Below are 23,023 nucleotides of genomic sequence, written 5' to 3'. Positions count from 1 at the left end.
ATTTATTGTGATGAAAATTTTAATTTTGATATAATAATGTTAAGATTACTAATAGCAATTTAATTCATTAATATACATATATATAAAAGTATAATGTTTTTGGTTGCCATATGAGTTTTCTAAATGTATTGAATTAATGTATTACTTTAAATACATTGACTGAATGTTCCATGTTAAGTTATATTTATTAATACGTACTATTGTTTTAATAAAATTAAAATGTAGTCTACATAAGTCCTCATTATTTTAATTACATTAATTTAAAATAATTTTTAAATAAATAGCATTTTTCATAGTTTTAGTATTGTTTGATTGATAATTTACTTATATACCTACAAACAATTTTTTCATAAGTCAAGTTGCTTTAATAGGGTGCTTTAAATTTACTAATATGATTCCTTTTCCACAATCAATGTTGAAAATACCTTCATTGTAGGTGTCAAAATGACTATTCTAATTTCACTCGACAAATATGGGAGACATTGCAAAAATATGGAAGGCAGATTTACTATTATAACTCACATCCAAAAAACGTTACGTAAAGTGTATATATTGCCAGGGTCAGATTTACCATTCTAACTTTTACCCCACAAACATTGAGGAAAGTGTAAACATAAAGGATGAAGACTTTCTAGTCTAACCTCAGTTCTGCAAACATTGGGAAAAGTATATATAGTGGGAATCATATTCACTATTCTAACCCCTGTCTCACAAAGACTGAGGAAAGTGATGTATTGGAAAGGTCAGATTTAGTATTCTAATGCCTGTCCCTCAAACACTGGGGAAAATACAAAAATAAAAGGGATCAGATGTACTATTTCAACTTTATTCCCACACATTTGGGGGTAAGAGCATATAGTGTCAGAGTCAGATTTAATATTCTAAGATTGATCCCACAGACACTTGTTAAAATGCAAGAAAAGGCTGACACATTTATTTTACTACTCCAGTCCCACAACCATTAATGGAAGTGCATTTATAGGGATGATCAAACGTAACACTCTAATCCCAGGCTCACAAATATTGGGAAAATATGGGGGGATTGGATGTATGTTGGAGGTTAGAATTATTATTCTAATGCCAGTGTCACACATATTAATGAAAGTGCAACTATTTGTGTGTGGGTGGGGGCGAGGTTCATATTTCTTTATAAGGCTTTATTCTGCTTTCACATAGAATTATGAATTTAGAACAGAACTGCTGTGTCAAATTCACAAATTTTTTTTAAATTTGTTTATTGAATTTTAGTTTTTTTCGCAAATCTATTCGTACATCTACAACACGTTACAATTTATACATTGAAACTGTTCTAGACAAATTTACAGCATAATTTACCTCAGTGGTTAATACCAGAGTTGGATCCAGTGTGTTAAAAGTAGATGCGATGTCTTAGTGGTTTAAACGTAAACGTTTTGCAACATAACATTGATGTAACAAGGAAAACAGTACATTTACCCTTCCTCTCAAGCTTGAGTTATTAAACTAGTGCATCACATCAGCCATCATGTATCACTTTTACGTATCACCGTTCAGTCCCCCTTTATTGTGATTTATCCTAAATATATGTTCATGTCGATACCTATGCTACATAATCAGTACATTTTTAGCCTGGTTGATTGTCAGGGGTGTACCATTTCTACAGTTCTGTGTGTGTCACAGATTGGTTATCAGTTTATGTTTCCATGTGTCTTGCATTCTGCCTATTTTGCTAGATCCTATCCCTCATCTCGTTCAGACGTGCCTTCCAATGCTTCAGAATGTCTCTGCCAGGATGTGCGAAAGTCTGACAAGATCGCATCCCACTCTGCCACCAGTGATTGCTTCTGCATCCCCACCATGCCTTCACGATGGAGCGCTATACTTTATCTGTGTGCCCAACATAGAAGTGATTGAAACCAGGCCTTCGCTGCTAGGAGTTTGGGAGATTGTCAGCTTCACATGAGCAGCCGCATGGCCACTATGAGTCCCCAGTCTATAAGCGGGACGTCACTTTGTATTTTTTGTGCCTCTGGTAAAGCCCTAATATTCATATCTCCCATGACCAATCTAGTGTGCGTTCTGTGCATTGGGTTAGGCATCTGATGACCGTTTCCCAGTATGATTGGATAGCTGTGCAGGACCATAGCATGTGCAGTAGGTATCCACCTATCGCGTCGCACCTTGGACATTTGGCATTGTTGCGGTTTATTTTGGCTGGTGTCAGATAGGCTCTATGCGCTATATATTATTGAATGAGTCAGAATCTGGCATTGCGGGTATACATGTGGGTCTCCCGAGAATGTCCTCCCACTCCTGTTCTGTGCTGGGCCGCTGCAGGTCTGTGTTCCAGTTGGCACGAAGAGAGAGTAGTTGTGGTGCCGTGTGTATTCTCAGTGAGTCCGCAAGCCATCTGGTGAGATGGTGGCCTGTGCCTAACTCATGCAAATATTACATAGGGAAGTGGGCGGCAGGTTTCTGCGTCATATTTCCCCATGCCATGTGTAACGAATATACAATGTTACATTGCATACCATTTCAAAGCAAGTCGTTACAACAACTTGCTGTAGGGGGTGCTGGATGTTGGAATAGCATAATTTACTATTCCAACTCCAGTCTGTGCAGTCAGTAGGGAAGGTGTTGGATTTTAAATCCAGCACCTTCTGCTTCCAACAGAAAGTCGTTGTAACAACTTGCGTTGTAAACATTTGCGATGTAACAACGCAGTCGTTGTAACAACTGTGTTGTAATCACATGCGAGGTATCGCATCGCATGCGATGTAAAGGATATCTCCTGTGGGTAACACGTGTGTCACCACCGCATAAAGCAAAAACTGGCTCTGTGGTAAGCCCGAGTCTTCAGTGAGCGCTTCAAACAGCATCAGGAGGTCATCATTGCATAAGTCTCCTACTGGGAAAGTTCTGAACTATTGATTGCCTGGTGTCGCCTGGGTGTGCCAAGTATGGGTAGAGACAGTGTGTATGGGGTACCTGCTGTGTAATGGACAAGCTGCGGTGGAAGCAGTTGTAGGCCACTCCTACGAATAACTGGGTAGGTGCTTTGCCCTTTCTGCCGGGATGGAATAGCACAGCAATCTGGGGGTGAGTGAGCCCTGGCAATTGTGTTGCAGTGTCTTCTAACTGGCATGCGCTTAGCCATCTTGCCACCCGTTGGAGCTGTGTCCGAGCCCGGCCAGGACCAGGGGCCATGACCCCTGATACTTTAAAATAAATACTCTTTTCTATAGCACGCAGACATTGCTGAACTTAAGAGCAGCCACGGGTACCAAATGCCTACACTCGCTGACCCTTGCTAACAGTCCTTCAAGCTGACCCCACTGCAATTTTAAATTCCAACCTCATGGTAAGGAAGTCCAGGAGACTGACCCTCCATTAAAAATGTTCCTTTTAAACTGTCGTTCCCTCCCCAAACACTCAGTCAAATTTGCACTCCTTATTGAAGATCTTAAACCTGATGCTTTATTACTGACTGAGACTTGGTTACAAGATGAAGCTGACCCAGCTATCACCCAGATCTTGCAACCGGCGCAATTAATACATAGAGTGGACCACAAGACTGGAAGAGGTGGCGGTCTAGCCATAATTTTCAAAGACACTTTTTGTTGCTGGTCTTCTACTGAGGAGTTACCTGACTGTGAAAGTATGAACTTTTCCCTAGAACTCTCATCTACTAGTACCTTCTCTGATCTGCTACTCTATCGGCCCCCAGGACCCATAGGACAATTCCTTAGCACACCCCCGACCTTCGTTGCCGAATCAACACTAACCCCAGACAATTACACAGTACAAGGGGATCTTAACATCCACTTGGAGGACCCCTCCAACCATCTGGCCATAGAGCTACTAACTAGCCTCTCGGCACTCCAAATTGTGCAGAAGGGATTTGCCCCCACGCACATCAAGGGTCATCTCCTTGACTCTGTGCTTAGTAACAATCAGAATCTTTCAGTAGGCACCCCCATTCCTCTCCCTTGGACTGATCATTTATTAGTTCCCCTGGTATGGGAAACTACAGTCTCCCTGTCCTCTCAGAGTGTTGCTCCACTGCTGGAAAGGAAATGGTCAAATCTCTCCGTCAGCCAGTGGTCTACTACGGTAGCCGCCACTACCCCCACCTCTGATCCGGACCCTGAAAGGGCTAACAGAAATTTTAATTTTTGGATACAAAACTCACTAGATTCACTACTTCCAAAGAAACCTTCCTATAAGCAATCCAAACAAAAACCGGTACCATGGTTTTCCCTCAAACTAAGGGAACTCAAACAAACTTGTAGGAAACTTAAAAGGAGTTGGAGACAGAACTTAGCAGATGAGAGGAACAATGTTTATAGAGAGGCAATTAGAAACTACAAGGAAGAAATTAAAATCGCTCAATCCTCATTCTATGAGGACAGGATTAGTGCAGCTGCTAACTCACCTAAGGAGATTTTCCATATTGCCAAATCTCTTACCACCATACCGCAAAAATCCCCCAACCCAGAGGATGCACAAGTTCGCTGCACAATCTGGCGGAATACTTCCACCAAAAAATTCAGCTGATATCTCAATCCTTTCTTCCTTGCCAGAGTGAGTCTGTAACGTCTTGCACTGAGAGTTCCCATCTTGATCCACAGTGCTCTTTAGCGGAGTTCCCTCCGCCAGATGAGGTCTTGTTGAACACACTTATCTCCAGGGTAACCTCAGGCTCGCCCACGGACCCTGCTTCTCCGCAACATCTCATTTTAGTTACTGATGTCATCCGTCCAGTACTTTTGAATACTCTAAACGCATCTATTACTTTGGGAAAGGTGCCCCCGGCTCGGAAATGTGCTCAGGTAAGAGCCCTGCTGAAAAAACCTAATTTAGACATCTCCAACATGCCCAATTATCGTCCCATCTCTCTTCTTCCCTGGCTGAGCAAGTTGACTGAGAGACATATAAACTCCACTCTAGTCCACTATTTGGAGTCCAATAATCTACTCCATGACTCACAGACAGGGTTCCGTCCCAAGCTCGGGACAGAGACGGCCCTTTTGGCAGTAACAGAAGAAGCAAGGAGACTGTTAGATCAGGGCGGCTCAGCAGCAATTATTTTGCTAGACCTCTGTGCCGCTTTCGACACTGTGGATCACAACATCCTGCTTGAGCGATTAAAAAATCTCAGAGTGACACACCTGGCTCTCACCTGGCTCCAGTCCTTTCTAAAGGACCGATACTTTTAGGTCTCTGAGGGTATTGCCACCTCAAACTGATGGCCTCTTAGCTGTGGGGTCACGCTTTTTAACACCTACATGGCGCCTTTGGCTGAGATAGTGCTGCCATTCGGCATAAAAATCATTACCTACTCAGATGACACCCAACTGGTGGTGGCACTAAACCACCCTGAGGGGTCATCTTGTGCTCTGGGCACTTGCCTAGAGGTGGTAGCCTAATGGATGGCACTATCTTACCTAAAGCTAAATGGGGACAAGACAGAATTAATGTTTCTGGGCAAGTCTCCTTCACCCTCCCCGGCCTTCTCCTGGCTGACTTGTCTTGGCACTATGCCTGCCCCAGAGCATCGGATCAAGAGCCTAGGTATGTGGCTCGACAGTTCCCTCTTCCTCTACTCCCCTTTCAGGCTCGGAGGATTATGGTGCAAGCCCTTATCTTGTCCCGCTTGGACTATGGGAGCTCCCTGTATCTGGGCGCCCCTCAGGCCACCATCCAAAAACTGCAAGTGATCCAGAACTGTGTGGCTCACCTACTCCTTGAGATCCCTCGAAGATAATCAGCAAGACCCGCACTGAGGAAACTTCACTGGTTGCTAATTCAGTCCAGAATACAATTTAAGGCCATGTGCCTGGCCCACAGAGCCATTTGGAAAACTGGACCTGCTATTACCAATCCTCTGGTCACTTCCTACCAACCTTCTAGGAGTCTTTGCTCCAGCTCCGCCTTCCTCGCTACCACGAGGAAAGTACGGAGATCCAGATGGGATGGACGTTCCTTCTCTTGAAATGCCTCCATTTTTTGGAACTCTCTTCCCCCTACTCTTCGTAGGGAACCTAACCTACAGACTTTCCGTAAACTCCTTAAAACTTATCTTTTTACTACCACCCACTAACTTGCTGTGCCTTCTGTCTGTCCGGTCCTAAGCACTATGAGGGCTCAGGTTAGAAACGCACTATATAAATCCAATTTCATTCATTCATTCATATTGGGTAGCGAGAGGCCCCTACGATTGGTCGGGGGATACATTTTGGTCAGAGCTACTCTGCTGCGCGACACATGCCAGATAAATTGCTGCATATCTAGTTCAAGGATTTTAAACAGTGTTGGCTTAAGATGAAATTGTAAGTTCCTGTAGTGATATAGGAGGCATGGGAGTACCACCATCTTCTCTATTGCAATCCGCCCCATAACTGTTAGGGGAAGAGTGCCCCAAAAAGTAATCTGTGTCCTTCCTGCTGTGATAGCTCACCCCAGATTGCTCTCAAGTAGGTCTGTTGGGTCCCTGTTTATAAGTATCCAGAGGTAATGGAACGCTCTTAGTTGCCAGAGCACTGGCTTGCCATTAATGACCAATTGCAGGTCTGGAGTGGACTCCGAAAAGGGGTACTGGCACGATTTCTCTCTATTTACGCAGAGCCCTGATACGGAGGCAAATTCAGGCAATTTTCTTTCTATTGTCACGCAGGGTATCCTGATGTCCCCGAGATATATTAGCAGGTCATTTCCATATAATGAGACCGCATGCATACCGTCACATAAGGGAATCCCCCATTCATCCTGCATTCTGCACAGTGACTCGGCTAGTGGTTCGATGGCCATACCGAACAATAATGGGGCAAGCAGGCAGCCCTGCCACGTGCCTCGTTCGATTGTGTCAATTTTACCAATATATTAGAATTGCAATTGCAACCCGGCCCTTCTATGTATTCCCTCCTTTTGCTTATAGCATAATATGAATTCCGTATCACGTTTTTTCCTTGTTCCATGACAATACTTTGTAATCCCCCTAAATCCATGTAATCCCTATTGCTCAACCCCGGGAATGTTCAAAGGTGATATGGAAACCCCCCAGATGCTTCAGGTAGTGCCCCCTTATCCCCTTCTTATGTCCCTATCCTCCTTAAAGGTCCTCAGTATCTCTCCCCAGATCTCCAAATCTTCATTTACCTTGTCATCTCTGTGAGAAATCCTAATGTGTCTTCTCTGCCTGGGACCATTCAATAGTATCCTTTACCCATCTGGCTACTTCAGGCCCCTGTGTGCCCAGCCATCCCATTGCAATCCGCCACTTTGTTAGGAGGAGTGCCAACAGGATTAATATATATTGCATTTTGTCTTGTTTGGGACATCGTATGATGATACCCGACAGATACTGCTTAGGTGTATGGTCCAGTGGCAACCCTGTTGTCCCACGGATTTGTGCCACTACTTTCAACCAATACACCTGTACTTCGTCGCAGTACCATGCCATGAGTAAAAAAGTAGTTCTCCCCTGTCCACAGAGAGGAAATGCAGTCCAGAGGAATGCATGTATTCGGTTGAGTTCAGTGGTGTGTAATTAAAATGAATTAATTGAAACCTGGAATTCCCAGAGACCCCCATGACCAGTGAACAGCACATCTACCATTTAGTGTCTGTGAGTTCTTCTCCCAGCAACTCCCCCCAGGAAATTCTAGTTAACAGTTGTCTTCTGGGCCTGTCCGATTTGGGGGCTTTATACATCCAGGACAGCAAATGTCATCCCTCGCTTATACTCAGGAGTGCTTCCAGGAGCTCACATCTCAGGGACTCTTCCGGGAAGTCACTCCAAATCACCCTTACCGTTTGTGCATTTATTTCCATATTGGAGGTATTGGAGGTATTGGCCCAGGCCCAAGGTAAAAGTCTCTTGCGCCTACTGGTACAAATCTCCCAGTAGTTTACACTCTCCCTCCTGCCATCGGTAATGGACCCTATATCTTTGAATAGTTTCAATGCTCAAACCTCCAGTTACCTGGAGAAGGGCAGCCTTCTGGAGACTCTGGAGATTATCCGTTCCCAAACCGAGTGCGAAAGGGATCTCCTCCCCCAGTCTTGAACCTCTCATCAATAGTTCCATCAGGTGTATATCCATATGCAGCAATTGTTTCTCGCTGTTGTCTGTGTCAGTCATCCATTTAGCTGCATAATGGATGTGTGCAGCATAGCAATATAATTCTATGTCTGGTAAACCTAGCCACCCTTCCTCCTGATTGAGTTTTATGGTGTCTAGAGCCACAAGGGTTATTTTACCCACCCAAAAACCAGCAATACCGAGAGGCTGTTGAAGTGGTTGAACATAGTTTGAGGGTTGGAGGACAGGGTGATCTGTAGCACATAGAGACATCTACGAAGAAAGACCATTTTATCTGGATACAGTTAAGCTAGTCCAGCACTGGATAGACTTGTGTAGCTCCTCCAGCATCCTTTCTATATTGTAAGCATATTGTTTCTCGAATGTCGCTGCCACCATTATGCTGAGATACCAAAATTTGTCTTTTTTCCACCTTATGCCCAGGTCTGTTAGGTGGTTCATGGGGGACTGGGCCAGCATGCCCAGGGGAAACAGAATACTGTTGCTTCTGTTAGTCCTCAGTCCTGCAACCCTACCACACTCCTCTAGATGTGATATCAATGCAGGGACGGATTTGCTCTGTCTCTTTAGGTAAAATAGGGCGTCATCAGCATAGAGCGAGAGCACATGGGTGGTGTCTCCCAGCTGGACCCTCCACCCTTCCATCACTCTCCTTAGTCTAATTGCCAATGGCTCTTATGCCAGCACAGATAGGAGTAGCGAGAGCATACATCCTTGTCTGGTGCCATGCTGTATGCTAAAGGCTCCTGAGATCAATTCAACCCAGGCACAAAAGTTCCCTCTGAATCCCATCCGCTTCAACTACTCCAGCAAGTGTGTCCTCTCCAAGGTGTCAAAGGCCTTGGCAATATCTACAGATGCCAGCGACAACTCATTTCAGTCCTGCACTAAGTGCAAGACGTGAGTCAACTGTCTCAGGTTGTGAGATCAGCTACGCCTAGGTCTAAACCTGCACTGGTCCTCAGGGACCAATATGAGAATCACCTGTCTCAATCACATTCCTATGAACATTGCAGACGGCTTGGACTAGGCGTTGATCACAGTTAAGGGTCTCTATGGCACAGCCTCGAGAGAGTCTCCCCGCGGTTCCAGCAGCATGCAGATAAAGCCCACCATCATAGATGGCAGCAGCTCGCCTTGCAACCACACTTTCACAAAGCCCTCAACAGGTTCTCTGTCAATTTGGTCAAGAATGATTGATAAAAATCCCCATCGATTGATTGATAAAATGCCCACAGTGCCTCCCTCAATCGTCCCAGAGTGATATCCGCCTTTAATTCCTCCTGTAGTGCCCCTTGGATCTGAGAAGGATGTTATATCTCCAGGGTTGCAGTAGCAGCATTTCGGTATAACTCCATTAGGTGGTCCTTGAACATAAGATTAATAGTAGCCCTACCCCTGTCTGGTCACGCTATATCATCACCAGTGCCGTAGTTCCCGCCTTGTTCTGGATCCATGCATGCAGCATACTGGGCTGATATCCCTTTCTATGCAGGAGCTGCTGCTAATCCATTCATGTTAGTATCTAATTTATTGATTGTTTCCCCCGGGGATTTTCGCGTCCCTTTTAACTCCATCCCTATATCTTCCTCCCTCACCTCTATGTGCTGTCAGTCTGCCAACAGGGTCTCCTGTGTACTCAGGTCTTTCCGTAGCTGCTGTTTAACACCATACAACTTCCCCAGGCATACCTCATGGGCCACCGCCTTCAGCGACTCCCATTTATTTCCGGAACAGCAGTAGTTTCCCAGGTAAGCCCCAATGTGCAGGATGAGATTCTCCTGGTAGTCCTTGTCCAGCTGAACCCCCGGAGGCATCCTCCAGGCAGATGGCGCCCCTTTCCCATCACCCCAGTCAAGTTCAACCATCAGTGAGAAATTGTCTGATGAAAACCGTGCTAAATATCCCTGCTTCCTTCATCCGGGTCAATATATCCTCAGAGCACAGCACCCAATCTAGTGTACTGTACGTGCGATGTGTCATGGAGTGACACAAGTACTCTCTGTCCCGAAGGTGGCGTTCTCTCCAACATCAACAATGCCCATGTAATTGATCCCCTGTCGCAGTGCAGCCAGCATGTGAGGCTGTGTGTCTCGCCTCTGGGAGTGTCTATCAAGGGTCCCGTCTAGAATGCAGTTAAAACCCCCCTCCCAAAGCACTGGGGCACCACGACAGTCTGATAGCAAATTCTGGATTATAAAGTTAAAGTTACCGTCTGTATTCAATCATACTGGTTAAGAATAATGTCATCTGGTGTCCCCTGCAAGAGGGCATACCTCCCTTCTACATCTGCTTCTGAGTACATCAGTCTGAGAGAACCCTCAGGGCAACCCAAACAGATAGCACCCTGGTGGATGCTGAACATGTGGATACATACAGTTGTCCCCTCCATTTCATTTTGAGCTTTTCCGCTTCTGTGTCCCTCAGGTGTGCTGCCTTACAACCCTTCCAGACCTTGTGAGGCACTTAAACAGGTAGCTGTAATGATGTCCGCAGTGACCACAGCAGTCAGGCACTAGGACATGCCCGAAGTGGGGACGAGGGCAGGCGGAAAGGGAGGAGCTGGGGCTAGGGATGGCAGTTAGCCGTTAGCCCACGAGGAAGAAGGACAGGAATAAAGTAGCTGTTACCTGCAACCCGTGTCTGCGTGTATTTGTATTCAGCCAGACACTACAACTGGCGATGAGGGTGCCTCGATCTCACGCGTGTGTGAGGACGGCTAGCTCGGTGCACGTCCCCAGAGAAGAGGCGTCCACCCCAGCCACCCGGCGGTGATCGACCCGCCGGGAGCTCGCCCCACGTGTGGGGGCTTGAGCGTGCTGCCCAAAGCGCCCACCGGGAGCCCACCCCGGCAGCTGAAGAAGCGGAGCGCGCCCCATGTGTGGGGGCTCGAGCGTGCTGACCAAAGCGCCCACCGAGAGCCCACCCCCGGCGCCGGAAGACTCGGAGCTCGCCCCGCATGTGGGGGCTTGAGCGTGCTGCCCAAAAACGCCCACCGGGAGCTCACCCCGGCGGCAGAAGAAGAGGAGCGTCCTGCTTAAAGTGCCCACCGGGAGCCAACCCCGGCGGCAAAAGACACAGAAAGCTGCCCCACCTGAAGCGGTGACTCTGGCGGTGAATCCTGGCTGCAAACGGCAATCGGTGAGTGGGGTGTGAAAGCGCCGAGTAATAAAGCGGGTCCGGTGGAAGGAAAGAGAAAAACGGCCAAAATCTCGTTGAACACGAGATACCCGCGCGCCCATTTTGGAGTCAGGCAGCATTGTCCAATCCCCTGCGAGGGATCATCGGCGGCTATTTTGAAGTCAGGCAGAAGACCTGAAACTGCAAACAAACACTGGCGAGTGCAACAGGGCCAACAAACAAGCACTGGCGAGTGCAATAAATATAGTAAACAAGCACTGGCAAGTGCAATAAACATAACAAACAAGCACTGGAGAGTGCAACGAAGATAGTAAACAAGCACTGGCGAGTGCAACAAACATAGTAAACAAGCACTGGCAAGTGCAACGAAGACAACAAACAAGCACTGGCGAGTGCAACGAAGACAGTAAACAAGCACTGGCGAGTGCAACGGAGACAACAAACAAGCACTGGCGAGTGCAACAAAGACAGTAACCAAGCACTGGTGAGTGCAACGAATAATGAGAAAGAGTCGGTAAGAGCATTCAAGAACTTAAGAAGAGCACAATGGTGGACCCAGCTCCCATAAGTATGCTGGGGGCTTCATTCCTGCGCCGCCCTGAGCCCCTCGCTCTTGAATATGGCGGGGGTATGGGCATGCGATGGCAAGAATGGATAGAAGATTTCGAGGACTTCATGAAAGGGTCGAAAGTATCAGAGGCCGAAGGAAAACTGCTTCCACTCATCGGCAAAAAAGTTGGGCAAGTCATAAAAGAACAACCTACTGAATCTACCGGGTCCTAGGAAAAAGTCTGTGAAGCACTAAATCGCAAGTTCCTACACAAAAGGAACGTTGACTATGAGCGATACACCTTCAACCTGGCCGCCCAAGAGAAAGGTGAACAAATGAGTGTATTCGTAACACGCCTGAGACGTTTAGCGAAATATTGTGACTTTGACAAGTTCTCCACTGACGACGCCCTTAGACCACGGATTATGTTATGTTATGTTATGTTATTTTGTGGCTTTTATAGCGCACGGCTACTCAAAAGAGTGTGCCGGCGCTTTATTAACATCCTGGCAAACACAACACAATAAAAAGAAGGGAACGAAGAAGATAAAATCTAAGAGGCAAAAAGCCAGGTTTTCAAGCCCTTCCTAAAAGATAGCAGGTTAGGATTGCTACGTAGCGAGAGGGGCAGAGAGTTCCAAAGCTGAGGGGCCCGGAGCATAAAAGAGCGACCTCCCAGGCGGGCCCTCTTCACACGAGGAACAATGGCGAGAAGCTTCGACTCTAATCTCAGAGATCGAGAAGGACGGTATGGCAGGAACCTCCTCTGCAGGTATTTTGCCCCAGTAGAATAGAAGGCCTTATGCGCGAGGGTCAGAGTTTTGAAGACTATCCGCTGTCGGATAGGCAGCCAGTGAAGCGACTGCAACAGGCCGGAAACATGAACTCGCCTGTGCAGACCAAAGATGGCGCGCGCCGCCGCATTCTGGACCACCTGCATCCGTTGCAGGAGGTATTCAGGCAGGCCAAGATATAAGATGTTAGCGTAGTCCAATCTTGAACCAATCAAGGCCTGCACCGTAATCCTCCTGTGATCCTCGGAAAGCAACGGAAAAAACTTCCGAAGCATGCGGAGAAGTCCAAAGCAAGTGCCCGTAAGGGCGAGGATCTGAGATCTTAAGGTCAAGCTGTTGTCAATTTTGACCCACAGATTCTTCGCTAGCTGAGATGACTGCCTCGGAGGAGACATGTCCGCAGGCCACCACACCTGCCAGTTCGGGTCGGATTGACAGCCGAAGAAGAGTACCTCCGATTTATCTGAGTTGCACTTGAGGCTGTTCAGTTGGAGCCATTTGAAAACAGCCCCAAGGCACTCGCGGATACTCTCTCCATCAAAATCCTCCCCTTTCCGGCAGGTGAAGAGCAGCTGGGTGTCATCCGCGTAGGATACGATCTGGGCACCGAAAGACTCGGCCAGAGCCGCCAGAGGGGTCATAAAGATGTTGTCTCTCAGAACCGCTGAGACGCAAACTGCTCAAGAAAAGCTACTCGCTGGATGAGATAGAATAAATGACGAGAGTAGATGAGCAAGCTGATGAACATGCAAAAAAAATGGAAGCTGGGAGAAGTGAGAGACGGGAAAAAGCATTCAGGGTGCAGTTCCGACAAGCGCATGGAAGGTCCCCGTCTCAAGTGCGCTCCTCCAGATCAAAGAAACAATACCACCAGTCAAGTAATGGACACAAAAGCACAAGTCACACCAAGAGACGATCAGACAGACAAATGAAATGCTACCGATGCGGCTACGACGTCCCGCATGCAGAGGCATGCCCAGCGCTAGGACAACAACGCCGGAAGTGTGGTAGAGAGAATCACTTTGAAAGTATGTGCGGGACATTGCACAAGAGTGATCAACGGGGGCAGCCCTGACAACAACAGTCGTCATCATGTCAGAGCAGTCCAAGACAGACGAGACTCATCCACGGGGTCGTCGCAATCCAGCTGTCGCTCCTGCCAGACATATCAATCTCGACGGCCATCATCCAGAGAATCCAGATCCCTCTCACCTCTCACCTATCACACAAGACCGAAACGAGTATATCTCCTTTGTGGTGGATCTGGATCGGATGAAGGAATATCCCCGGCTAGACATCCGAATTGGGTCGCATCCTACCAAGTTCGTGCTAGACAGCGGGGCGTCGCTAAACTACCTACCTGTGACAGAATATCGAAGAATGAGGCTGCCTCCCAAACTAGTTAACGCCCACGTGCAAGTATATACGTGGATGTCTAAGAAACCACTACTGTATCTTGGGAAGTTTGCAACTGATCCGTCATACCAAGATCACGCGATACAAGCGTACATTCATGTAATCGAGGGACCTGAGGCAGACTGCCTCCTAAGCTTGCCCACGGCAGAACGACTAAAATTGATCAACCTGTTATACAAGGTGGACGACGAACCAGACATCATTCAAAAGTTCCCCAAGCTTTTCCAAGGCTTTGGAAAAAGAAAAACTGTCAAATACGACTTCATATCAATGAACAAATATCCCCGGTGGCGCAACACCATCGAAAAATACCATTTCACCTGCAAAAAGCCGTGGAGAAAGAGCTGCAAGAACTACTAGAGGCCGATATCATAGAGAGAAAGGATGGACCTACACCATGGGTCTCCCCGGTTGTGGTAGTCCCAAAGAAGGGAGAAGCCAGCCGAGTACGTCTGTGTGTGGACATGAGAGCGCCCAACACGGCAATAGAGAGAGAGATACATCCAGGCCCCCACATCAGTGACATGATCACGTCACTCAACGGAGTCAAGATATTTTCGAAACTAGACCTCAACAAAGGATATCGCCAACTAGAACTGCATGAACGGTCAAGATATATCACGACATTCTCGACGCATCTAGGGCTGTTCCGATACAAAACGTTAAGTTTTGGGGTGTCCTCGGCAGCAGAAATATTCCAAGAAACAATCAGGAGAACAATTCATCATATCCCTCATGTACTAAACTACAGTGATGACATCTTAGTATATGGAGTGACCACCCAAGAACATGACAGGGCACTAGATCGTGTCTGTAATGCACTAATGGAAGCAAACCTCATACTCAACAAGGACAAGTGCGAATTCCACAAGCCAACGCTGAAATTCTTTGGAGACATATTCTCTGGACGTGGTATGAAACCAGACCCGGAAAAGGTAGCAGCGCTAAATGACACACCGAGCCCAGATGACGTTGGCGACGTACGATCGTTCCTAAGCATGGCCAGCTACTGCTCCAGATATATACCAGGCTATGCCACAATAAGTCACCCCCTGAGAATGCTCACTAAACAAGGACAGCCATTTCAGTGGTCCACCCAATGTGAAGAGGCGTTCAGAGAGATCAAGAAAGCTGTGGAGTCGGCCAAAAACTTGGCCTACTTCAATCCAAAAAAGAAAACTGAAATAACAGTAGATGCCAGCCCCGTAGGACTAGGAGCCATCCTAGCACAATACGACAGAGAAGAAGACCAGCGACACATTGTAGCATACGCCAGCAGGAGTCTAACAGACACAGAGAAAGCATACTCCCAGCCAGAAAAGGAAAGCCTGGCTGTGGTATGGGCATGCGAACACTTCCACATATTCATCTTTGGAAAACACTTCACCCTAGTCACGGACCATCAGGCCTTGACCACAATTTTTGGAAACCCTCGAGCAAAAATGCCACCACGGATAGAACAGTGGGGCCTCAGGCTACAAGAATACACATACACCATCATACACAAGCCTGGAAAAGCTGCAAACCCCGCAGAATACATGTCCCGACATCCCACCAGAGCCATCAAATCAGAACAATCAATCGCAGACGAGTACATTCACTTCGTAGTCGACCAAGCTAGACCTTCGGCTGTTCCGCTGGAAGCCATATGTGAAGCAACACATGCTGATGTCACCCTACAAGAAGTGAAACGTCGGATCCAAACAAACAGCTGGCGACACTCCCAAAGCAGGGAACACAACGACCAAGAGATGGCAGCCTTCAAACATGTCCACGATGAACTGTCAATAGCGACAAATGGTCTCATCCTAAGAGACACCCGAATTGTGGTCCCACGACAGCTTAGACAAGGGGTCATAAACCTAGCGCACGAAGGACATAGGGGCATTGTAGCCACAAAAAGAGCACTCCGTGAGAGAGTCTGGTTTCCAACGCTGGACCTGATGGTGGAAACAACACTGAAAGACTGCCCACAATGTCAACTGGTGAGCCGTCCAGACCCCCCTTCACCACTACAAATGTCTCCACTACCGGAGGGTGTCTGGCAACACAGTGCCATTGACTTCTTTGGGCCAATCAAGTCAGGCCAACATGTCCTGGTCATCATGGACGAATACTCCCGATTCCCCTTCGCGCAACTATGCACATCCACGAAAGCATCTAGCACCATACCGATCTTAGAAGAGGTTTTTGCTACGTGGGGCATTCCTCAAGTGGTGAAGTCAAACAATGGGCCTCCATTCAACAGCCATGACTTCGCTGATTTTGCGCAACATCTCAACTTCAAGCACCGGAAGATCACACCTTTATGGCCTCAGGTGAACGGAATGGTCGAACGCTTCATGACCACGATCAAGAGAGCCATTCAGCAAGCGAAACTGACCCGGAAGAACATTCAGACAGCACTGAACGAGGTACTACGAGCCTACCGAAACACGCCACACTCCACCACAGGCAAGTGTCCTGCCACCATCATGTTAGGACGACCAGTGCCGACAAGGCTGCCAATGATGAGTCCCGCAGCGAGTGAACAATATCCCGACTCTGACCATGAGGAGATGGTGGCCATGGATAAGATAAAGAAAGAAAAGATGAAGGACTATGCGGATGAACGGCGACATGCGGCTCCCACTCAAATCCACGAAGGAGACTGGGTGCTGGCGCGGCAAGAACAAAGACGAAAGACTGATTCCCCATATCATGAGGTGCCTCTGAAAGTGATACAACAAAACGGAACTATGATCACTGCGGAGGCCGACGGAAGACGAATTACCCGAAATGTGACACACTTTAAGAAGTGTAACCCCAATGTCAAGGAACTACTGACTGAACCAAGAGTAGAGAAAAGAGAACCAGAGACACTACCCAGTCGCAGTCAGGCACTTATAGAAACCACTGACGAGTGCGAGCATGACATTCCTGACCTCCAGTCGTGCCCCAGACGGGTCATCACAAAACCGTCTCGCCTGATTGAGGAACTATAAGCAGAGACAGTTGACGACTAGAAAGAAGGAGTGCAAACCGTTTGCTGTGGTGTGTGTTGTTTGGTTTTGTTTTTTTTGTGTTTGTTTACAGAGGGGGGAGATGTAATGATGTCCGCAGTGACCACAGCAGTCAGGCACTAGGACATGCCCGAAGTGGGGACGAGGGCGGGCGGAACGGGAGGAGCTGGGGCTAGGGACGGCAGTTAGCCGTTAGCCCACGAGGAAGAAGGACAGGAATAAAGTAGCTGTTACCTGCAATCCGTGTCTACGTGTATTTGTATTCAGCCAGACACTACAGTAGCCAGCCAATGAAGTGTCACAGTTACTTAAACCTATAACATGCCAACCCCCTCCCACTAACAGCCCCCACACCGGGTAAACACTTTTGAAAATTTAAAGGTCATGGCTGCCCAACTCCCACTCCTCCCGCGTTCCTGTGATCATAGCATAAGGTCAAGGTGTTGTAGGAAAAGCTCAACCCAGCTTCCCTAACCGTACCTAATGTAAGTGCCCTTAATCATATGTTAACACAGCATTTTCCAGCGCCCTACGTCTCATGCATCAAAATCACATTTGTGATCAATCATCTCTTTTCTTTAGTGTGAGCATTCTCATTTACCTTATTGTCACAGACCTGTCAGAAGCAATGCCCCTCCTCCAAGTGAGGTATAGTTCCAAGGATCCTTCATTGGATCAGTACCCCCCAGGCACCGCAGTCCCCTCCTCCTCCTCCAGAATACCATCTCCTTGCACTATCACTTGTGGTGTTTGCTGGATCAGTTTGCATTGAGGCTCCAAGAGTGCCCCTCAAGCTTCTGGTGAGCACCCCTCTTCTCCCCTGTGGGCTGGTCCAGGGACACCCTTGCTCTGGTCATGGTACTCTGTCCCAGAGTTCTAGCCAGGACTACATCTCCTCCGGATGCTCGAAGAAGTGCGTTTTGCCTTGTGCTGCCACGCTCAGTCTAGCTGAGTAAATCAGCATGTATGGGACGCTCAGAACTCTGAGTTTCTGCTTTATGTCAAGAAATGGCTTTCTCCACCCCTGAACCCTCCGGGTGTAGGCAGGGTCGGTGGCAATTTTATGATTGTCATATTGAATGTTTCTGGCCTCCCTGGCAGCTGTAAGGACCATGTAACGGTCATTGTAGGTGACAATGCTGGCTATGAGTGCCCTGGGGGGTGCTCCCAGTGGTGGCTGTGTCAATACTGCCTAGGTGCTTTCTCAATGGCATACTAGGGCGACAATCCCTGTGGTTGGAGCATATGCCAAAGCCAGTGCTCCAGGAAGTGTTCCCATGCACCATGCTCTGCTCCTTCCAGAAAGCCCAGAAACTGTAAATTATTGCAGCACGTGCTTCCTTTGCATCCTCCACTGTGTCTTGTAGCATCATTGTTGTCGCCATCATCTTGGACATTTAATGCTTAATGGTTTTTACTTCACGCTGTAGCATTCCTATCTTCTGCTAAATTCACCTTATCCACCACTTTATGTATGAAAAAGTCTGACCTCAACAGGGACTGAGTCGATCTTTCCCTCCAGTGCTGACTGGGACCTCCGTATTGCTGCCATCAGTTCTGACCTCTTGGGCGCTTCTGTGGACTTCCCTGAGCCTTCCGTCATTTTAACGCCCTTGTGGTGCGCATGACGCAGGAACGGACTCTGTGTGTGGTGTGTGATTGTGTTGCCCTGAGTCGCCCTGGATGTCTTGTCTTTCCCCATTTTTTAGGTAAAACACATGATGCCCCTTTTCTCACAGTTCAGTTGACCAGTTTCCAGGTGATGACGGGGCTGAGGAAAAGTCATCAAAACACACAGAATGCCAGCACAGTTGACCCTTCCTCCACCGCTTTGCTCCCCTGGGTGAGATGCACCATTTTGTACTCTCTATGTTGTGGCCTCAGTCTGTCTTCCGATTGAGGTCTTCGTGGTGGTCACAAGCTCAGCAGCCAGACATCCACCATGCCCCCTGAGTCATGGGGCAGCTGCCTTCTGCAGCAAATTCCCAACATTCAGGGATTCTGGGAGAACACCCCTGCTCTTGGTCACCTGCCCCAAGTGCAGTGCACTTTCTACCAGTAAACATAGTGGGTCTTTGCAGTCTGGGGCCAACTAGCTCGATCCAGGGGGCGTGGCTTGGTGCTCGGCAAGATGGCTGCACTGTAGTGCTGCTCTGCCGGCTGTCGAACAAAATCCTGAATCTATCCTTTCCCCACTGGGTCATCAGCTGAAATAATCAGTGGGAACTTGCTAAGTGTTTTACAGCCATTCGTTTGAGCTGCTTTGTGCCCAGAAAGATGGCAGAGAGGAGCTCGAGCACAAGGGTGACGTCCCGGCCTGGAGGAAATGGCGGCGTTGTGATTGAGTGCAGCCTGCTTGTCTGAGTCCTCCGCTCTCTTTGGGAGCTGCGGCTGCCGATATTTGAGCACGTTGGAGCACAGCATAGGCCGCTGGCGGAAGGGAGGTACCTCAGTGTGTCTGAGGCGGAAAACTGTGGCTAGACTGGAGGGGTAGAAGAGGAGCAGGAGAATTGTTCCGAAGGCTAGGGCACTGAGTCCACTCAAGTGCCCGGATCCGGACTGGGGAACGGGAAGCGTGGAGGCAGCGAGACTGCGCCCCATGCTGGCGATGTATGTGTGTTATGTGGCTTGCAACTGGACCTGCTCTCACCCCTGCCCTCCCCGTGAGCGGAGACGGAGCCCCTGCGGTGAGTGCCCGGCACTCTTAAAGACTGCCTCTACCTGGATATATTGGGCGAGGTGTGTGCCATTGTGGAACTGGCTCAAAGAGGCGAGGAGAGCCGTTACTTTTTACCGTGGCGCTGTACTGGAGGCAGGGGCTTGGTGGAGCTTATGTTTCCGACAACAGCCCGCACTGAAGTTTGCTGGAGGTGATTGGCACTGTGGTGGTGATGGCGTTGTGCGGTCCGGGAAGCCGGCCGCGAGGAAGACCTGCAATTTCAGTGGCGGGCCTGCTGGGAGACGGCGCGAGTCATTGGAGAGGGGCGTGCTTCCTTTATCGCAGCCCCCGAGGCCTGGATTGCGGTAATCTGTGTCCCTGCTTATTGTACCATTTGCCCTGTGTGGTTCAGGGGGCCTATATTCTGCATACCTGGCCCACTGTTATATTGTGAGACCACTGAACTCTGGACTGGCGGGAAATGAAGCTGGTGGTTTTTTTCTGAAGTAGAGGCCTCCGACATAGTGCGAACGGCCATAGTTGGGCAGCCATTTTGCGGGGTGTTGGCTGCTGTGCTGCTGCATTGGGCACCTGGCCCCATCATTGAGTCACGCGGGGGTTGGCACCGCAGTGCTTTGGGACGTGTCTGAGTGGCATCTGGCAAGGTGTGAGCGCTACCTATAGACTGCACCTACTCGCATTCCTATACACTAAGAAGGTACACACCTGCTTGAGCCAGAGGGCGCCATGGGCAAGCCGGACAGGAATCAACCGTGCCTCAATTTTGAATTGCGAAAGGGCGGCAAACCTCCGCAAAATGCAGCTTCTGAGTCTGAACTAGAGGCGGCATCGCAGGGCCCCACACCATTGGAAAAATCGCTGGCTGCCATACAGGCCAGTATACAGGCCATTGATGGGAAGATTGAAGCCCTTAATGGCAGGATGGATCACTTCTCAGCGAAGCTTGATAAGCAGGCTGCGAGGATTGGTGAAGCAGAGCAGCGCATTACGAACAGAGAAGATGGTTTGCAACAGGTGGCGGCGAAGACGACGGATATTACGAAAATATTGGAGGTGATACAAGCCAAGAATGAGGACATCGAAGCGCGCTCAAGAGGCAACAACATCCGTGCTTTGGGTCTTCCTGAGTCGACAAATGTGGGACGTCTGGAGGATTATATGGAGGCTATGTTACAGGACATATGTGGTACCGGGGAGATGTCTCCTTTATTCGCAGTCGAGTGTGCTCATAGATCATTGGCGGCTCGCCCGCCGCCCGGCGCTCCGCCGAGGCCTATAATTGCACGATTGCTTAATTTCAGGGATCGGGACACTATCCTGCGAGTTACTCGGCAAAAGGGCACTATCAACTATCAAAATAATGTACTGTCATTCTACCCTGACTTCACGGCAACTGTTCAGGCGGCCAGAAAAGAATTTCAGAATGTCAAGAAGGCTCTGATCAAGGAACAAATTCCTTATGCCATGCTTTATCCTGCGCGGCAGCGCATTGGTGAGGCGGATGGTGGCAAAATAATCTCGACGCCCAAGCAGGCGATGGAGCATATCAAGGCTTTGAGACGGCGGCGGAAATCTCCGGACCATACAGCAGACATTGATGATTGAGCAGTAAGAGGGGACGGAATTTCTATTTTATGTGCTCCTGTTGGTGAGATTTGATGGTTGGGCTGGTGGGAAATTGTTATTGTTTAGTTGGTTATTGAGCGTGTCATGGATAACCTCATGATACTTGAACTGTGACACCTGCACCAGTGGGCTCGGAGTAAATACTGTGACATGTGGACTCCAATGATGGATTGATAGAATATACATAGTCCCATGGGTGCTGTGGGTGCGGCCTCCTCAATCATTACCTCAAGGGAAAAAGGTGGTGTTTTTCTCTCTATATGTGAAGCGAATGGGATGGCCTTAGTGGTGGGTTGGGTTGCACGTCGGCGCCCCCCACCCTATTAGATCCAGGTGTGGACTTTGCCACTACGTCCCCTGATGGGTATTCTCCACCAGATGCATTCTATTACTCTGTTGTTGTTGGGACGGGTGCTGTTTAGGGGACAGGGCTTTGGCACTGTTGGGTTGCTGAAGTGGGAGGGGGAGGATGAGGTTGTTCTTTTTTTTATTGCAGACACAGGTACTACAATTGGTGGTGTGAGGTAAAAATGCAATGGATTGCATGCATGTCTTTCTGGACTAAGACAGTTGGCTGTACCACATGTCCCATCTCTTGCTATAAATGAAAGGAGAACTGTGTAAATGCATAACCTGGAACGTTCGAGGGTTGAACACACCTAAAAAGACGAGGCAGGTATTGGCTCAGCTGGATCAACATGGGGTGCAGATTGCTCTACTACAAGAGACTCATCTGAATAAGTCCACTGAGGGAAACGTAGCGCGCCGCGGGGTGACCTATAGGTTGGCCTCCTCCTACTCCACCTATGCGAGGGGTGTCCTTACTCTTATTAACTGGGGGGTTTCATTCCAGCCTTTCCAGACATGTGTAGGCACGGAAGGAATGTGAGCCATGGTGCATGGCAAACTAGGGAGGGTGTGGGTCATAAAGGAAACAAAAACATTCATTTGTCACTTCACAAGTGCTTGAAATAGCTAAGATTTGGAGGCAGAATTTCGAGTTTGTATGGCAAGGTATATAGAGAAATATAAGATGAATTTGTCTATATGCATTATCGCACTAGTAACTATTTATAGAACACTTGCTATGCGTCTTTATTATTTATTAGCCAAAGGAACCCTTTTTAGCTATCTTAGAATTACGAAACATTGACACAAAAGCAGCAAGGTTAGACACTTATTTCTTGCAGTTTTCTTTGAGCTCCTTGATGTCGATTCATAACTCACTTCACTTTATTACAAGGTTTATAATTCATGAGCTACGTTTAACACAATGATCTCTGCAGCAAAAACGGTACCCACTGAGCTGTCTACACAAAATACAAATCTGTGACCTGCCTATTACATATTGTTCTTTGTAACAGGCACATTATGGGCCAGATGTAGGTAATTCTATTTTACCACTTCTTAAATACCGACTTTTACCGATTCGGTATTTAAGAAGTGGTAAAATAGAGGGGGGGGGGGGTAATGTAGGTGTTTCAGAATCGGTAAATACCGAATCGTTAAGATTCGGTATTTACCGATTCTGTAAATACCGATTCGGTAATGCCCATTGATTCCTATGGGCCTTGAAGCCCATAGGAATCAATGGGCAATACCGTATCGGTATTTACCGATTCGGTAAATACCGATTTCAGCAAGGGTGCAGGGGGTGTCACTTTGACACCCTCTAGCACCCCAAAGACAGGCATGTGTGCCATGTGGCACACAGACATGCCCTAAGGGCAT

This window comes from Lissotriton helveticus, chromosome 7, assembly GCF_964261635.1.
Source record: "Lissotriton helveticus chromosome 7, aLisHel1.1, whole genome shotgun sequence".
NCBI classification, from domain to species: Eukaryota; Metazoa; Chordata; class Amphibia; order Caudata; family Salamandridae; genus Lissotriton; species Lissotriton helveticus.
The sequence above is the reverse complement of the archived record's forward strand: the minus strand, read 5'-3'. Positions refer to the sequence as shown.